The sequence below is a fragment of the Helianthus annuus genome, chromosome 13 (assembly GCF_002127325.2).
Source record: "Helianthus annuus cultivar XRQ/B chromosome 13, HanXRQr2.0-SUNRISE, whole genome shotgun sequence".
Taxonomy (NCBI): Eukaryota; Viridiplantae; Streptophyta; class Magnoliopsida; order Asterales; family Asteraceae; genus Helianthus; species Helianthus annuus.
Genome location: NC_035445.2, coordinates 144,722,357 through 144,738,570, shown reverse-complemented (window position 1 = coordinate 144,738,570; position 16,214 = coordinate 144,722,357). Strand labels below are relative to the sequence as shown.

General features: G+C 36.6%; 2 long non-coding RNA genes across 2 annotated transcripts; both read left to right on the top strand.

The window, feature by feature from the left end:
• Positions 1-1,160: 1,160 nt before the first annotated feature.
• On the top strand, positions 1,161-2,414 carry LOC110882002. The gene is made up of 3 exons (XR_002559965.2): positions 1,161-1,292; positions 1,833-1,886; positions 2,192-2,414. It is a non-coding gene; the product is annotated as an uncharacterized LOC110882002 (long non-coding RNA).
• Positions 2,415-9,078: 6,664 nt separating this feature from the next.
• On the top strand, positions 9,079-10,334 carry LOC110882003. The gene is made up of 3 exons (XR_002559966.2): positions 9,079-9,210; positions 9,751-9,804; positions 10,112-10,334. It is a non-coding gene; the product is annotated as an uncharacterized LOC110882003 (long non-coding RNA).
• Positions 10,335-16,214: the final 5,880 nt, after the last annotated feature.

The following is a 16,214-nucleotide window of genomic DNA, read 5'->3' as shown; positions in this document are numbered from 1 at the left end:
TCTAAAACTCAAATCTGAGAGACTCAGAGCATCATTCAAGGGGGAGACTGTGTTTTCACTTGAAGTTGTTGATCAAGAGTGCAGATCAAAACTATGGCAACATCCAAGGGAGAGACTGTTGATGCATATGTCTGTTTCCTACATCTTGATGTAATAGGGATAGATACTGTCAAATATGAGTTGTGTTTGTAAACCAAGCTCATCCTTATGGATGTAGTACATCCGCGATGTAGCTTATACGCACCAATGAGCAGGTTCGTCCGCACGAAGATACACGTCCATACGAATGTAAGACCTCTAGTCCGTACGAATGTAACTGTGTATATATAGTTGTTCGGACTGAGTGTTCGGTACACGTGTGACGGACTGTGAGGCGAAACGCTGTTAAAATTTGTACCAGAGCTATGAATTATATAGAAAACACAGAAAAATTGTGAAATCTTATGTTTCTACCTATTTCTGATGGATTCCGCACATCTGACTTAGGATTAGATATCTCCGTAAACGTGAACATCGGTCCGCAAACTGGACCTACTGTCCAATTTAAAAATCCCAATAGCAATTTGAAACAGTAATCCGAAACAATCCTTATTCGAAACAGCAATCCGAAACAGTTCGAAGTAGTGTATCCGAAATAGCAGCTATCTAAAATGCATTTTGAAATAGTGTATCCAAAATCTGCAAAACAACAGCTATTAGTAACTAAATTCTGAATAATCAGGGATCCGAAATCTGATAAACTTGGTAACTGAAATCCCGAAAAATCTTGTAACAAATTTTTCGAGATCTTCCAAGAAAATGTGATCCGAAATCAGTAGAGATTTATCTCAAATAGCAAAGATAATCCGAAAATAGTAGCAGATGCAGACAATCTTCAAACAACTTTATCTGAAACCACCAAGGATGATCTACAATTGATGAATGATGATCCGTGTAACACCCCAAAATATGCAATTTATTTATGTTATTTGAAATGTCTAGACATGTTATATTTAACCTAGTTAAGTAGTTATACTAGTAATTGATTAGAAGGAAGGTTATATGATAAATAAACAAACTAAGTAAGTGAAGGGACTAAACTTGTCAAAAAGATGGAAAGTTTTAACTAAAACAAATAAAAGATAAAGGGAAAACACAAACACACACTCTGGTGTGTTTGTGGGATCGATCAAGAGAGCAGAGGCCAAGAACAAACCCTAACTTTCAGAAAATCACAAGATTAGGAAGGAATTAAGGGCTTAAATTGATGCATGAGCTCCAATCTTTAACTATCTAAGCTTGTTCAACACAAGGTAAGTCGAAAATTCTGATTTGGTGATTTGTAGAAAGTGGGTTTTAACCCAATCATGAATTTATGTGGAAATCTTGTGTAATTGTGAGTTAGGAATTCATAATAGGCTGAGGATTTTGTTTAATTTTGATTGTTTGGATGATTAGGATTCATACCAACTTGTTGTAGGAAAAAAAAAAGATGGACATGATGAATTATGATAATATGCTTGTGGAGGTGAATTGATACATAATCTGAATGTGATAGAGAAATTAGATAAGTTAAGGTAGGATGAAAGAAATATGTGAATTCGATTGATTCCTGTTATACTAGTAAAGGGAACATGTAGGATTATGCTATGAACACTTGTACCTTGTGCTTTGTTGATAATGTGCACACCAAGTGTTTGACAAAATGCCTCAATGAAAATGTTAGTCTTATAAGCCATAAACTTTATGTGAATTGAATGTGTTTATGAAGCATGAGTAATTATGATGTTTTATCGATCGATATGAGTATTTGAATTGAAAAATAAATTAAAAGAATGAATGGTTATATGTAGGCGTTAAGGAAGAAAGTTCGAGTCAAGTGAAGCAACAAGGGAATCAAGACCGAGGTACGCTACTTGTACAAATTTTGGTTTTCATTATAGATATGTGTTTATCAATAAATGTGTTAATTCGAATCAAGTATGGAAAAAGATGTATGTATAGACCTTCTCTTGAACGGGTCGAATGATGTTATTGTAAGTCTAGAAGGAATGGTATGAAGTTCCGTTGGAACACATTACCGTGCAAGAATGAAAGAATGTAGTAAAGCACAAGTTGTGAATGTCACATTGGTTTCAAGTCCGTAAGTTAGATTCTTGAGTTAAAGAAAGTAATTTTGTTCTAATGAGTTTTCGATGTTGTGGTCATGTAGGTAAATCTCATGTCTAGCTATCAAGCTTTGCCCGGTTCGAACACGCCTCAAGCCCGTCAAGCGTTCCGCATTTTGTAAAAGTCAATGTTTAATACTTTGTCACTTATGTTTACATCTAGTAGTTAAACTTAGTTTCTATTATGTTTGTCTTTTGGAAAACTTGTCGTAAGTACGTACATAAACTTAATGGTTTTGTAAGTAAAAACATGGTATGTTTTGACGTGTATGTTGTGTCTTTCAAATGGTTGCGTATTTTTGAATGATATTTGATTATGAAAAACAGGGGACCGCTCGTTTTACAAATGGGTCATGCCCAAATTTCGTTAGAAAAGTACGTTGTTATTAATAAATCTAAAAAAAATTATGGACGTTACAAGTTGGTATCAGAGCCTAGGTTTGAGGGATTTGAGCATTGAATGCTTGAACTCAAACCGAGAGCTCATGTGAAGTGTGTGTTCGTACCGCGGCGCGAAGCAAGTAAGTACCTTTAAAGTTTAAATTTTTGCATTATGAATAATTTGGTTATGGAACATAATGGAATGTTAGGGAAATCATTACGGGATGATGTGGAAAGGTTTGGGATGAAACGGATGAGTATAGGTTAAAACGGGTCGGAAAGATGGCTGCAAATAAGAAAATTATCATAGTGTGCTAGGCGTCACCGTAAGCTACGGTGGCTACTGTAGCTTACGGTAGACACTGGGACAAAATTTCTCTACCGTAAAACAGTAGGTTCGTACCGTAAAGAAAAGGGTGCCACCGTAAGTTACGGTGGACACCGTAACTTACGGTGGGCACCATTTTCTTGGGGATTTTTACATATTTCCCCCTCCTAAGAGAGCTTATTACATATTTCCCCAAAAAAAAAACAATTACATATTTCCCCTTTTTTCTGAGAAATTACTCAATTGCCCTTTTCTTATTTTCTTAATCTTCTCCCATCTTCATAATCCTTTCCTCTTCCCACTCCTAACCCTACGAGAAAGACAACAGCTACAATGTAATCAAGAGCCTGGTTACCGAAGAACTAAAACAATATTTCTGCCCCGAATTCTTGAACAGATTAGACGAGACGATCGTGTTCCGACAGTTGACTAAACTGGAAGTCAAAAAGATTGCTGACATAATGTTGAAGGAAGATTTCGAGAGGCTAAAAGGTAAAGAGATTGCTGAAACAGGGTGGTTTCTGATTTTGATTCGGAGGTTTAAGTTATACCTGTAGGTGTTCAACTCTGAATTCTTACTCAGAAGTGTGGTTCTTTATTTATTTCCATGTTTTTTTTTGTATGTTTTTTATTTCTTTTTTAACCTTCTTTAATTATTTTAGTGGTTGTATATGTACTGAAGTTGTTTGGTTTGTATTTAGAGCTTTTTGGATATAAGCAAGAAAAAATCTCATAAATATTGTTTGTGTTTTTCTTTTAATCTGTTGTTATTATACAAGGTGTAATGAAACACCCAAAATGATGTAGTTATATTATTATTAACATTCGTACAAGTGTTGCTTAAGTATATTGTTGAAGATGAAAATAGAAAAGAAATGAAGGAAATTATTATTAACATTCGTACAAGTGTTGCTTAAGTATATTTGTTGAAGATGAAAATAGAAAAGAAATGAAGGAAATAAAGTACCAAGACTTGTTGTACACAGTATGACTTTAACACGAAATCGGATGGATCCAACTAAGAAGATTAGTATGTAAATTGCATTTAAACTAGCGATACATTACCCGCCCTCCGTGGCAGAGTGTTAAACGTTGTGAGGCGCGGTTTAATTAGAAAGGAGGAAATTGATTAATGATATTAGAAAGGAGAAATATGTAAATATTCATTTAATTAGTTCATTAAGGGTAAAATAGTCATTTAATATGAGTACTTTTAATGAAAAGGGGAAATATGTAATAAATATGGGTTAAGAAGGGGAAATATGTAATTGAATTTTATGATTGGGTAAATATGTAATAAGCCAGCTTAGGAGGGGGAAATATGTAAAAACCCCTTTCAATTGTGATGCTTTGTTTGATGTTTTCTATCATACGGGGATTAATAGAATGTTATAATAAGAGTCTAAAGAATGATATTATGTATGCATGTGGGGTTTTTAAAGGAAGTTATGTACTATTAGAATGATTATATGATAGAAAGAATGGTTGAATGCTTGAAATAAAGAATGATGTTTATGTGTAGATGACGGATACGAATGAGGATGAAGCCACACAACAAGAGCAGCTGAAAACTATGATCTCAGAAGAGATTGGAAGGGCAATGCAAGCAAGTATTCCTCATTTAGCCCAAGAAGTAGAAAGTCATGTGCTGGAAGTGGTAGAAACAATGATGGCGAGTAAGATGGATGAGCTGAAGGGAATGATTAGTGAAGTGCAAGGAAATAAAGGAACTCGTAAATGCACATACAAAGAATTTAAGGCGTGCAACCCGTTACCATTCAAAGGAGAAATTGATCCTATAGCATGTCAAAGGTGGATTGCAAGTACGGAAACGGTGTTCATAAGGAGTCATTGTGAAAAGGAGGATCAAGTGATGTTCGCCACCGGTTTGCTACAACTCCGAGCTAAAGACTGGTGGGATCTTTATAGTAAAGAGATTGGGGAAGAAAAAGTTCAAGTCTTGACATGGCAAGAGTTCAAGGAACCTTTTCTAAAGTACCACTGTCCGCAATCTGCCATTGACAAGATCCAAGAAGATTTCTTACATCTTCATCAGAAAGATGAAACCATTGATGAAATCACCAATGTTTTCCTTGACAAACTGAAGTTCTGTAAAGATATAGCAGGAACGGAAAGAATGAAGATAAACCGTTATTACGGTATGTTGAAGGCTGAATATCGGGAGTTCATAATTCCCGCTAAATGTGAAACTTTGAATGAGCTCATTGACTTGGCCCGAGATAGGGAGATTGAAATAAGAAGACAGGCAGAAAGAGGCGGAAAGAGAGTGTATGAGAATGTTTCTAGCTCGAACCCTTCAAAGAAACCAAAATTTCAAGATCAAAGCAAGAAGGATAAGGCGAAGGGTAGTATTCCGAAATGCAAAACGTGCGGAAAGTTACACACGGGGGAGTGTTTGAAAGGGAAGAAGGGCTGTTACAATTGTGGTCAAGAGGGACACCCATACTATAGGTGTCCTAATCCTTCCAGAACGTGCTACAATTGTTTCCAACCGGGTCATATTAAGGCAGAGTGTCCCAAGCTTCAACAGAAAACTGATAAGGAAGCAAGAAAGGAGGAGGGCCCAAGAGCTAAGGGGAGGATGTTTCAGATCACGACTGAAGAGGCAAAGGACCTTCCGAATGTTGTATCAGGTATATTCTCATTGAACTTGATGCCTACGTACGTGTTATTTGATACTGGATCCAGTAGATCGTTTGTATCAAGTGAATTAGTATCACACCCCTCTTTTAGAATCGAAAGAATGCATGTGCCTTTAGAAGTAGAAATAGCCGATAGTAAGAGTTATTTGTTGCACGAAGTTTGTAGAAATTGTGAAATTATCATTGAAGACGAGAAGTTTGCTATTGACCTTATTCCCATGGTTTTGGGGGAATTTAAGGTTATAGTTGGCATGGATTGGCTAGCTAAACATCATGCCGAAATTCAATGTGAGAAAAAGGTGATTCATGTGCTAACACCGGGAGGAAAACGAGTAAGCATACAAGGGGAAAGGAATATTAATTCAAAGCTTTGTTCTATAGTTCAAGCATACAAGTATGTACGAAATGGAAGCAAGGCATTTCTAGCCTACGTGGTGGATACTAAGCAGAATACCCCTAAGATAGAAGAGGTTGAAGTCGTTAACGAGTTTCTTGATGTTTTCCAGAAGATTTACCGGGGCTTCCACCAGAACGCGAAGTGGATTTTAAGATTGAATTGTATCTCGATGCCAAACCCGTAGCCAAGGCTCCTTATAGGTGGCCCCAATTGAAATGCGGGAGTTAATGGTACAAATACAAGAATTGCTCGACAAGGGATTTATACGCCCGAGTGTATCGCCATGGGGAGCGCCTGTTCTTTTTGTCAAAAAGAAAGATGGTTCGATGTGCATGTGCATCGATTATCGAGAGTTAAATAAGCTGACAGTAAAAAACCGATACCCGTTGCCCCGAATCGATGATCTCTTCGATCAGTTACAAGGGGCAAGTTGGTTTTCAAAAATAGATTTGCGGTCCGGGTACCATCAGTTAAGGGTGCGAGATGAAGATGTGGCGAAGACGGCTTTTAGAACGCGATACGGGCATTACGAGTTCTTAGTAATGTCCTTTGGATTAACGAACGCGCCCGCCGCGTTCATGGATCTTATGAATCGAGTTTGTCGGCCCATGTTAGACAAACTCGTTATAGTTTTTATCGATGACATCCTGGTTTATTCCTGAAGTAAAGTCGAACATGCACGCCATTTACGTGAAGTTCTTGAAGTACTCCGCAAGGAGAAATTGTACGCGAAATTATCTAAGTGTGCTTTTTGGCTTAGAGAGGTACAATTTCTCGGTCACGTGATTAATGCGGATGGTATCTTAGTAGACCCGTCAAAGGTGGAAGCCGTTATGAAATGGGTACCTCCAAAGAACCCAAGTGAAGTGAGAAGCTTTTTGGGTTTAGCAGGCTATTATAGGAGGTTTATCCAAGACTTTTCTAAATTGGCCTTGCCGTTGACTAAGTTAACCAAGAAGGATGAGAAGTTTTCATGGGGTGCAGATCAAGAGGGGGCGTTTCAAACTTTGAAAGAAAAGCTGTCGAGTTCCCCGGTACTAACCTTACCTGATGGAACGGAAGACTTGGTGGTGTTTACGGATGCGTCACACCAAGGGTTGGGATGTGTTTTGATGCAAAGGTGTAGAGTGATTGCCTATGCTTCTAGGCAATTGAAATCACACGAAAGCAATTATCCAACCCATGACTTGGAGTTAGCTGCAGTAGTGTTTGCTTTAAAGATATGGAGGCATTATCTATACGGTACGAAAAGTGCAATTTATTCTGACCACAAAAGCCTTAAATACTTTTTTGAGCAAAAAGATTTAAATATGAGGCAACGAAGGTGGTTAGAACTTCTTAAAGATTATGATTGTGAGATCCTCTATCATCCGGGCAAAGCTAATGTAGTGGTCGATGCCCTGAGCCGAAAGGATTACCCGCCTCCAATTCAAGTAAAGTCCATGAGGATGGTAGTTACACCTCGATTTCTCGAAATGATTAAGGAAGCCCAAATCAAGTCACTAAGCGGAATGGATTCTAGAAAGGAAAGAACAAAGGGGTTTGTGGATAAATTCGAAGAGAGATCCGATGGAATTAAAACCATGTATGGTCGTATTTGGATACCTCGGTTTAGCGAAGCAAAGGGTGTATTACTCGAAGAAGCTCACAAATCCCGATACTCGGTTCATCCTGGAGCTACAAAAATGTATTTGGACTTGAAGAAAAGTTATTGGTGGCCCGGTATGAAACGTGATATCGTCAAGTATGTTGCAAAATGTTTGACGTGTTTGCAAGTGAAGGCAGAACATCAGAAACCATACGTGTGCAACCGTTAGAGATTCCGGTATGGAAATGGGAAGAATTGACGATGGACCTAGTGACCAAGCTTCCTAAGACAAGGAAAGGTCACGATGCTATATGGGTGATCGTAGACCGCCTCACCAAGAGCGCGCACTTCTTACCCATTCGGGAAGCTTTCTCTTCTGAAAAGATGGCAGAGATCTATGTTAACGAGATAATATCACGACACGGAGTTCCTGTATCTATTGTGTCGGATCGAGATACCCGATTCACATCTCGATATTGGCAAGGTTTTCACGAAAGTATGGGTACAAAATTACATTTCAGTACCGCCTACCACCCCCAAACGGATGGTCAGTCCGAGCGAACCATTCAAACACTTATCGACATGCTGCGAGCATGTGTGATAGACTTCGGGGGAAGCTGGGATGACCACTTGCCGTTGGTGGAATTTTCATACAACAATAGCTACCATAACGGCATTCGAATGGCACCGTATGAATTGTTGTATGGAAGGAAGTGTAGAACTCCAATTTGTTGGGGAGAGGTGGAGCAGAGAGAAATTGCACCCAATGAGGTAGTGGCTAAAACTAACAAAAAGATCGATCTTGTGCGAGCCCGTTTAAAAGCGGCTCAAGATCTACAAAAGGCCTATGCAGATCGAAGGAGGCGACCCATCGAATTTCAAATAGGTGATTATGTGTTATTAAAGGTTTCCCCATGGAAAGGTATAATCCGTTTCCGTAAGCGAGGAAAGCTAGGTCCCCGCTACATTGGACCTTTCAAGATTTTAGCCCGGGTTGGGAAGGTAGCATATCGGTTGGAATTACCGCCAATTTTAGATGGAATACATGACACATTCCATGTGTCACAATTGAGAAAGTGTTTAACGGATGAGACAGCATACGTGCCTCTTGATGATATTGAATTGGACGAAAAATTGAATTATGTTGAAAGACCGATAGCTATCAAAGATTCCAAGGTAACCCACCTTCGGAACAAAACTATAAAGCAAGTCTTGATGCAATGGCAACATCGGAAAGGATCAGATCTTACATGGGAGTTAGAAGATGAAATAAGGAAGCTCTACCCGACATTATTTGGTACGTATTAAGGTTTCGGGGACGAAACCTCTTTTAAGGGGGGTAGACTTGTAACACCCCAAAATATGCAATTTATTTATGTTATTTGAAATGTCTAGACATGTTATATTTAACCTAGTTAAGTAGTTATACTAGTAATTGATTAGAAGGAAGGTTATATGATAAATAAACAAACTAAGTAAGTGAAGGGACTAAACTTGTCAAAAAGAAGGAAAGTTTTAATTAAAACAAATAAAAGATAAAGGGAAAACACAAACACACACTCTGGTGTGTTTGTGGGATCGATCAAGAGAGCAGAGGCCAAGAACAAACCCTAACTTTCAGAAAATCACAAGATTAGGAAGGAATTAAGGGCTTAAATTGATGCATGAGCTCCAATCTTTAACTATCTAAGCTTGTTCAACACAAGGTAAGTCGAAAATTCTGATTTGGTGATTTGTAGAAAGTGGGTTTTAACCCAATCATGAATTTATGTGGAAATCTTGTGTAATTGTGAGTTAGGAATTCATAATAGGCTGAGGATTTTGTTTAATTTTGATTGTTTGGATGATTAGGGTTCATACCCACTTGTTGTAGGAAAAAAAAAAGATGGACATGATGAATTATGATAATATGCTTATGGAGGTGAATTGATACATAATCTGAATGTGATAGAGAAATTAGATAAGTTAAGGTAGGATGAAAGAAATATGTGAATTCGATTGATTCTTGTTATACTAGTAAAGGGAACATGTAGGATTATGCTATGAACACTTGTACCTTGTGCTTTGTTGATAATGTGCACACCAAGTGTTTGACAAAATGCCTCAATGAAAATGTTAGTCTTATAAGCCATAAACTTTATGTGAATTGAATGTGTTTATGAAGCATGAGTAATTATGATGTTTTATCGATCGATATGAGTATTTGAATTGAAAAATAAATTAAAAGAATGAATGGTTATATGTAGGCGTTAAGGAAGAAAGTTCGAGTCAAGTGAAGCAACAAGGGAATCAAGACCGAGGTACGCTACTTGTACAAATTTTGGTTTTCATTATAGATATGTGTTTATCAATAAATGTGTTAATTCGAATCAAGTATGGAAAAAGATGTATGTATAGACCTTTCTCTTGAACGGGTCGAATGATGTTATTGTAAGTCTAGAAGGAATGGTATGAAGTTCCGTTGGAACACATTACCGTGCAAGAATGAAAGAATGTAGTAAAGCACAAGTTGTGAATGTCACATTGGTTTCAAGTCCGTAACTTAGATTCTTGAGTTAAAGAAAGTAATTTTTGTTCTAATGAGTTTTCGATGTTGTGGTCATGTAGGTAAATCTCATGTCTAGCTATCAAGCTTTGCCCGGTTCGAACACGCCTCAAGCCCGTCAAGCATTCCGCATTTTGTAAAAGTCAATGTTTAATACTTTGTCACTTATGTTTACATCTAGTAGTTAAACTTAGTTTCTATTATGTTTGTCTTTTGGAAAACTTGTCGTAAGTACGTACATAAACTTAATGGTTTTGTAAGTAAAAACATGGTATGTTTTGACGTGTATGTTGTGTCTTTCAAATGGTTGCGTATTTTTTAATGATATTTGATTATGAAAAACAGGGGACCGCTCGTTTTACAAACGGGTCATGCCCAAATTTCGTTAGAAAAGTACGTTGTTATTAATAAATCTAAAAACAAATTATGGACGTTACAATCCGATATCTGGAACAGTAGTAGACCATCAATATTAAATACGCAGAAACTCTAAACAGCCTTTTTTGCTTCATGTTTTCAGCCTCCAAACAGCCAAAATCTTCAATTTCTACAACAAACAATTCTGAACCGAGTCAGTCAAGAGTCATATGCTCTGATACCAATTGTATGTCCCTTAATCCTGATATTTCACAGAATTGTTATCTAATCTATAGTTCAGAATCTTCTAGATCAGACTGTCACAGAAAGGTGTAGAAGCAGAAATCACCACAAACTGATATCTACTGATTTTCTATCAAACTTATTACAATCAATCAAGATCACAAACAAACACAAATTCGTCCAATCCTTTTTCTATTACGAATTCTATCTCTAATCTGTCTATCAACTGTGTCTCTAACCTAAACCCTAATGAAAAGCCTTGTTTATATAACACAATTTTGCAACATGGACTAGGGTTAAAGCAAATGGGTTGCGAATTGGACAAGCCCAATTCGCCTACCATTCTACCAATGTAGGTTTGGTTTAGCCCAATCACTACTAACTAAGCTAAACTGTAAGACTCAAACTTGACATTCCAAAATGTGATATTATCATACTATTACTTAACAAAATTCGGGCATGACCCGTTGGTATTATGAACAATTCCCTGTAAGACTAACGTGTAATAACTTGAGATACGACACAGCGGAAAATAAGAGCCCATAAATTTCTTTCTTTACTAGACATAATACTTACATGAAGGTTCAACTACAAAATTTCATACATTCATTGAAAAGGATTTACCACGTTCCATTTTATTAATTCTTCAAAACTTATATTTGTCAAACTATGTAACCGATCCCTTCCCGTACAACCCTCGCTCTTAACTCAATCTTCAATCCCTCTTTTCTTCATAATGAAACTAAGTCCACGTCACCTGCATTCACCACATACATTCACATCGTTAGCAACCAGTGACATCATACATAAGTTTTAAACATGCATAGTTAGGCATCAACATCTCATGCTTTCGCTTATGTTAATCCATTCATCCATCCATTCGAACACCATCATTGGATTTTAGTGTCAAACCTACAACTTCCATTATTAGTATACCTGCACTTCCATTTCATTCTCAATAGAAAAACGGTTAGCATCATTAGATTTCATTCATATGAATAAGTCCACATATACGCATAAACAAGTCTCATTCATTCGTGCATATATTTAAATTCCAATTCATGCATACATACCTTTCTATTCGTACAAATACTTACAATTTACATCTTATACAATATTACATGCAAGTCCTAAACACACACGTCTATACATGTAAATTACATACACATAAATCTCCATACTTACGCGTTCATAGTCATACTCACCTACGAGTTCCAATTACTTACATACAAAACATACCCACATGTATAACTACTTATTTTATCCTTATGCATACCCACAAGCAAGTTCCCTTCTTACCCATACTTGATAGAAACTCTCTCTTAAATTTAGGTTGCATTTCGAAAGCTTTAAAACGGGTTCCTTAATCATCCATAACTCACACAACTATTTGGTAAAGTTAGGGTGCATGTCGGGGGTCTAACGGGGCTTAGGAATGGGCCATCGGGGCCCGATAATCAAAGAAAACAAAGAAACTGGCTTAACTAGCAACATAGGGCATCGACCAAAACCCACCAGCGTCGGCGACGCTGGTAGCAGCGTCGGCGACGCCCCTCTGCAGATCTGCTCTCCGTTTTTTGCTTATTTTCACTGTTTCGACCCTGATCGTGCACCCCTAACATCCCAAAACGTAAAATAACATTTGTCCAAGCCCTTAAATCATTCTAATACTAATACTCATGCCTTAATGGTCGAAACCTTACCTTACCCCGCTACCTAGTTTTGACCCGTTTGATCTTTAATACACATTTTCCGACTTAGTTAACATTTTTGACCCATTACCACAAAACTAAACTTAGAACTTCATTTGATCTTACGTTCTCACATATCTCACTATTCGCAACGTATGACAAAATTAACAAATCTTTTTAAATACTAAAAAGAGGTTCGGAACTTACTTACACTTCATTATGTTATGACAACAAAACCTCATTTGACCCATTCGATCTACTTAGCGAGAACCATCGTTTTCATTCAACCAAATCCATGTTTGACTTCGTAACATACACAATTATCTAGAACACTACCTTATTTAAAACAAGCTAAGAAGTGAAATCAGAATCACTTACCTCGAGTGTCCGTTTCGTACATGCTTCCTCATCCCTTTTCCGTTTGCCTTCCATGCTTTCCCCTCTAAACATGATCCTAAACTTTCATACCATCAATATTACTACTTCATTAGAATAAACACACATTCTAACAGTGCATTCATTTTCGCATTCGTAATCTATTTTAACTTTACTCGTTAATTTCCAACAATGCAAAGTATTAACTAGAATCATATCTTTTCATTCCTTACTCACATAGTAAAACACATATACAACCACAAGATCATATATGCACACAACACAAACGATTTCTTCCGTACTAGTCAACTCATAATTCACGATTAACAACATCATTAAAAATTAGCTATTTTAACCCTAATCTTGAACCTGACATCATCCTTACTAGTAACCCACAAACTTGTTCTCTTGAGCATTTCATCGAACACTTGGCGGGCATCATAATTAAGGTACAAGGTGCAAGTCTATTAAGCATATTCCTACTAGTTCATCATCACACAACAATCACATTCCTTTGAATTTACATAGATTTTTCATCCTAAATCAGTTTGTCTAGCATTCAAGTATTACAAACAAAATCATATATCAAACTATCACATAATCATAATCATTATAAGCTTCCTATTCATAACACAATCTTTATAAAGTGGGTTTTTACTACACCTTTCATACAACCTAAATTCAAGCATGATTCTTGTTCTAAAACGCAATTCTAACTCAGATTTATCATATTTGACACAAGAAATCGAGATTGGGATTAACCCCTCATTCAACAAATCATAATTTTAGAAAATTAAACTCACCACTTCACTAGTTAGGGTTAGATTTTCGAAAAAAGAGGACTCATGCATCGAATTTTCTTGTGATTTAGGCTTCAATTTCTTGATATCTAGCAGTTTGGCTCCCATTTCTTCCTCCCCTGGTTCGCATGAACACAATAGTGTTTGTGTTTTAATTTTGTTAATTTCTCAATTAACCCTTTTTATTCACTAGTTACACAATTAGCCCTCCCACTTTGGGAGAGTTTTTAACTTTAGCCTTTTTATTTAACTAATTATCATTATATCATGACTTTCATTAATCAAGTTAATTTCTTTATTTATTATTTATCATTTTTGGGGTGTTACATAAACCCACTAACCATTCATCGTTTCATTACTTACAAGATATCCAAAGACCCAAATCTAAAAGTTGTTCTCACAAACATGCACCAACAGTTCATTTATGTTTATCTGTATTCATTAGACTATATTTGTTTGTTCATGTTCGATTGTATATTCATTTAATTTTGGCAAATTGGATTTAAATAATCCCAACTCACTGTTACTGGCCAATAATAATCCCAACTCATTTAATCACCAATAATAATCTGAACTATTCACTTTTGTTTGTAAAATACTCTCAGTTAAAAAAATACTAACTAGGTTAAAAAATTGCCGATGTGGCATGCCACGTCACCTGCCACATTAGCTGCCACGTCATAAAAAATGCCACGTAGACAGCCACGTCATCTGCCATGTCATCAAAAAATGCCACATCAACTGCCACGCCAGCAAATTTGCTGATGTGGCATGCCACGTCACCTGTCACGTCAGCATTTTTTTAACCTAGTTAGTGTTTCTTTAACTGAGAGTATTTTACAAACAAAAGTGAATAGTTCGGATTATTATTGGTGATTAAATGAGTTGGGATTATTGTTGGCCAATAACAGTGAGTTGAGATTATTTAAATCCAATTTGCCTTTAATTTTTAAGGCCAATTACAATTTATTTTTATTTTATAAAATAAAAACACCATCATTAAATTTTTAGGCTAACCAACTGATGTTCACGTTTAGTTTTAACTAGGATTTCCCCACTGCGCGTTGTAGTGGGGAATCCGTGTATGAGCCAAACGGTAACGACCAGTATGGAGCTTTAAAATATAAATATTTAAAACAACCAAAAACGAAATAAAATATAACAAATAGAAGAAAAAATGATGGCGTAATACATATGATTTAGTGTTGCTACCTGACATGCTGGAGATTACCAACCTGCAACAGTCACCATTACCGCTACTCGTTGTTGTTGTGTCACACCCCAACCGATGACGGAACATCGGAGTGAGACGAAAACGAGATTGCTCATGACCTCATAACTTGCTAATTGTGACAATAATTTAAATAATCCAAATTTCATTTCATGCTAAACGAACATACATTGTTTTGGAATGAAAAGTACGACATACTACAAGTAAAACATAACAACATAATGCAAAATACATAAACTAAAGTTTAGGTGTGATTCTAGTCCACCCTAAATAGCATTCTTCATGCGCATCACTACTTTCTGCAACATGTATTGAAGTAAAAGTCAACATAAAGTTGGTGAGTATACATGTTTGGTTACATAGTATAAGTGCGAATAAAGTTGTCTCGTATCCAACATGGTAGTTTGCACATTGTTTCATAACATACTAACATGAGTAAACTATAAGTCAAACCAAAGTATATACGGAATTCGTGTGTATCCTTACGCCGAAACGACAAGTTCGTAAAATAGATTACTTAATAATACCACAAGTATGGGCAGTGCTTTAATCCTATAGCACTATAATTGTTAAGGTAGGCTTGCAAAGTTAATGAGCATGTAGTACATAAGAATGAGTATAGCATGTATAAACAAGAATATAACAAGTATCATGTTTCAGGGGTTAGAGTGTTTATATGAACAAGTTTCATCGTGGTATTTGATTTGTAATATAGTGTACATGTTGCACCCAAAGTGTGCAAAAAGAAAAATTGGATCGAGTATACTCACGATTTGCATAGAGATTTCTGTGTACGTGAGTTGATGCGATGAGTGTTTAGGGGAACCGCCGAGTTATCCTACAAGGATAAATGAGGCACATGAGTTCGACGGATTGTGGATTAAGAATGAGTATGAGGATGCTTAGTTTTAGTATGAAAATACATAGAAGATTATCTTGACAAACACCCAAATTGGGACACTATAATTATGTGTTCTTCAAAGGCATAAGGTTGCCTATTGGAAGTCTAAATATGAGATGTTTCAATCTAAGATATTATAACCATGGTTGTAAAACAAGGTCTCCTAGGTCGAGTACTCCCCGAGTAGTCGCTACAAGGCAGGCTGCCAAGATGACTTTCTTCAACTCCGCCTACTTACTCCGAGTCGATAAGACGCGGTCAAAATCAGTCAGAATCGGATCTATTAGGTCAACTCGGGCCGAGTTTGACTTAAAAAAATAAAACATAATTTCTACGTCTATCATATTAAAAAATGAATATCATTTTTACGTATTTGGTTATAAATATTAGTAAAAATTATGTTATTTAACATATATTTAGTTTCCGAAAACTAATCTCTTTATAATTTAACATGTCCGAGTACTCTCCGCCTAGACCGAGTACTCTCAACTCCCCGGTCGACCGACTAGGGAGCGCCTAGCGACTTTTGCAACCATGATTATAACCATAGCTCTTAACAACAATCCA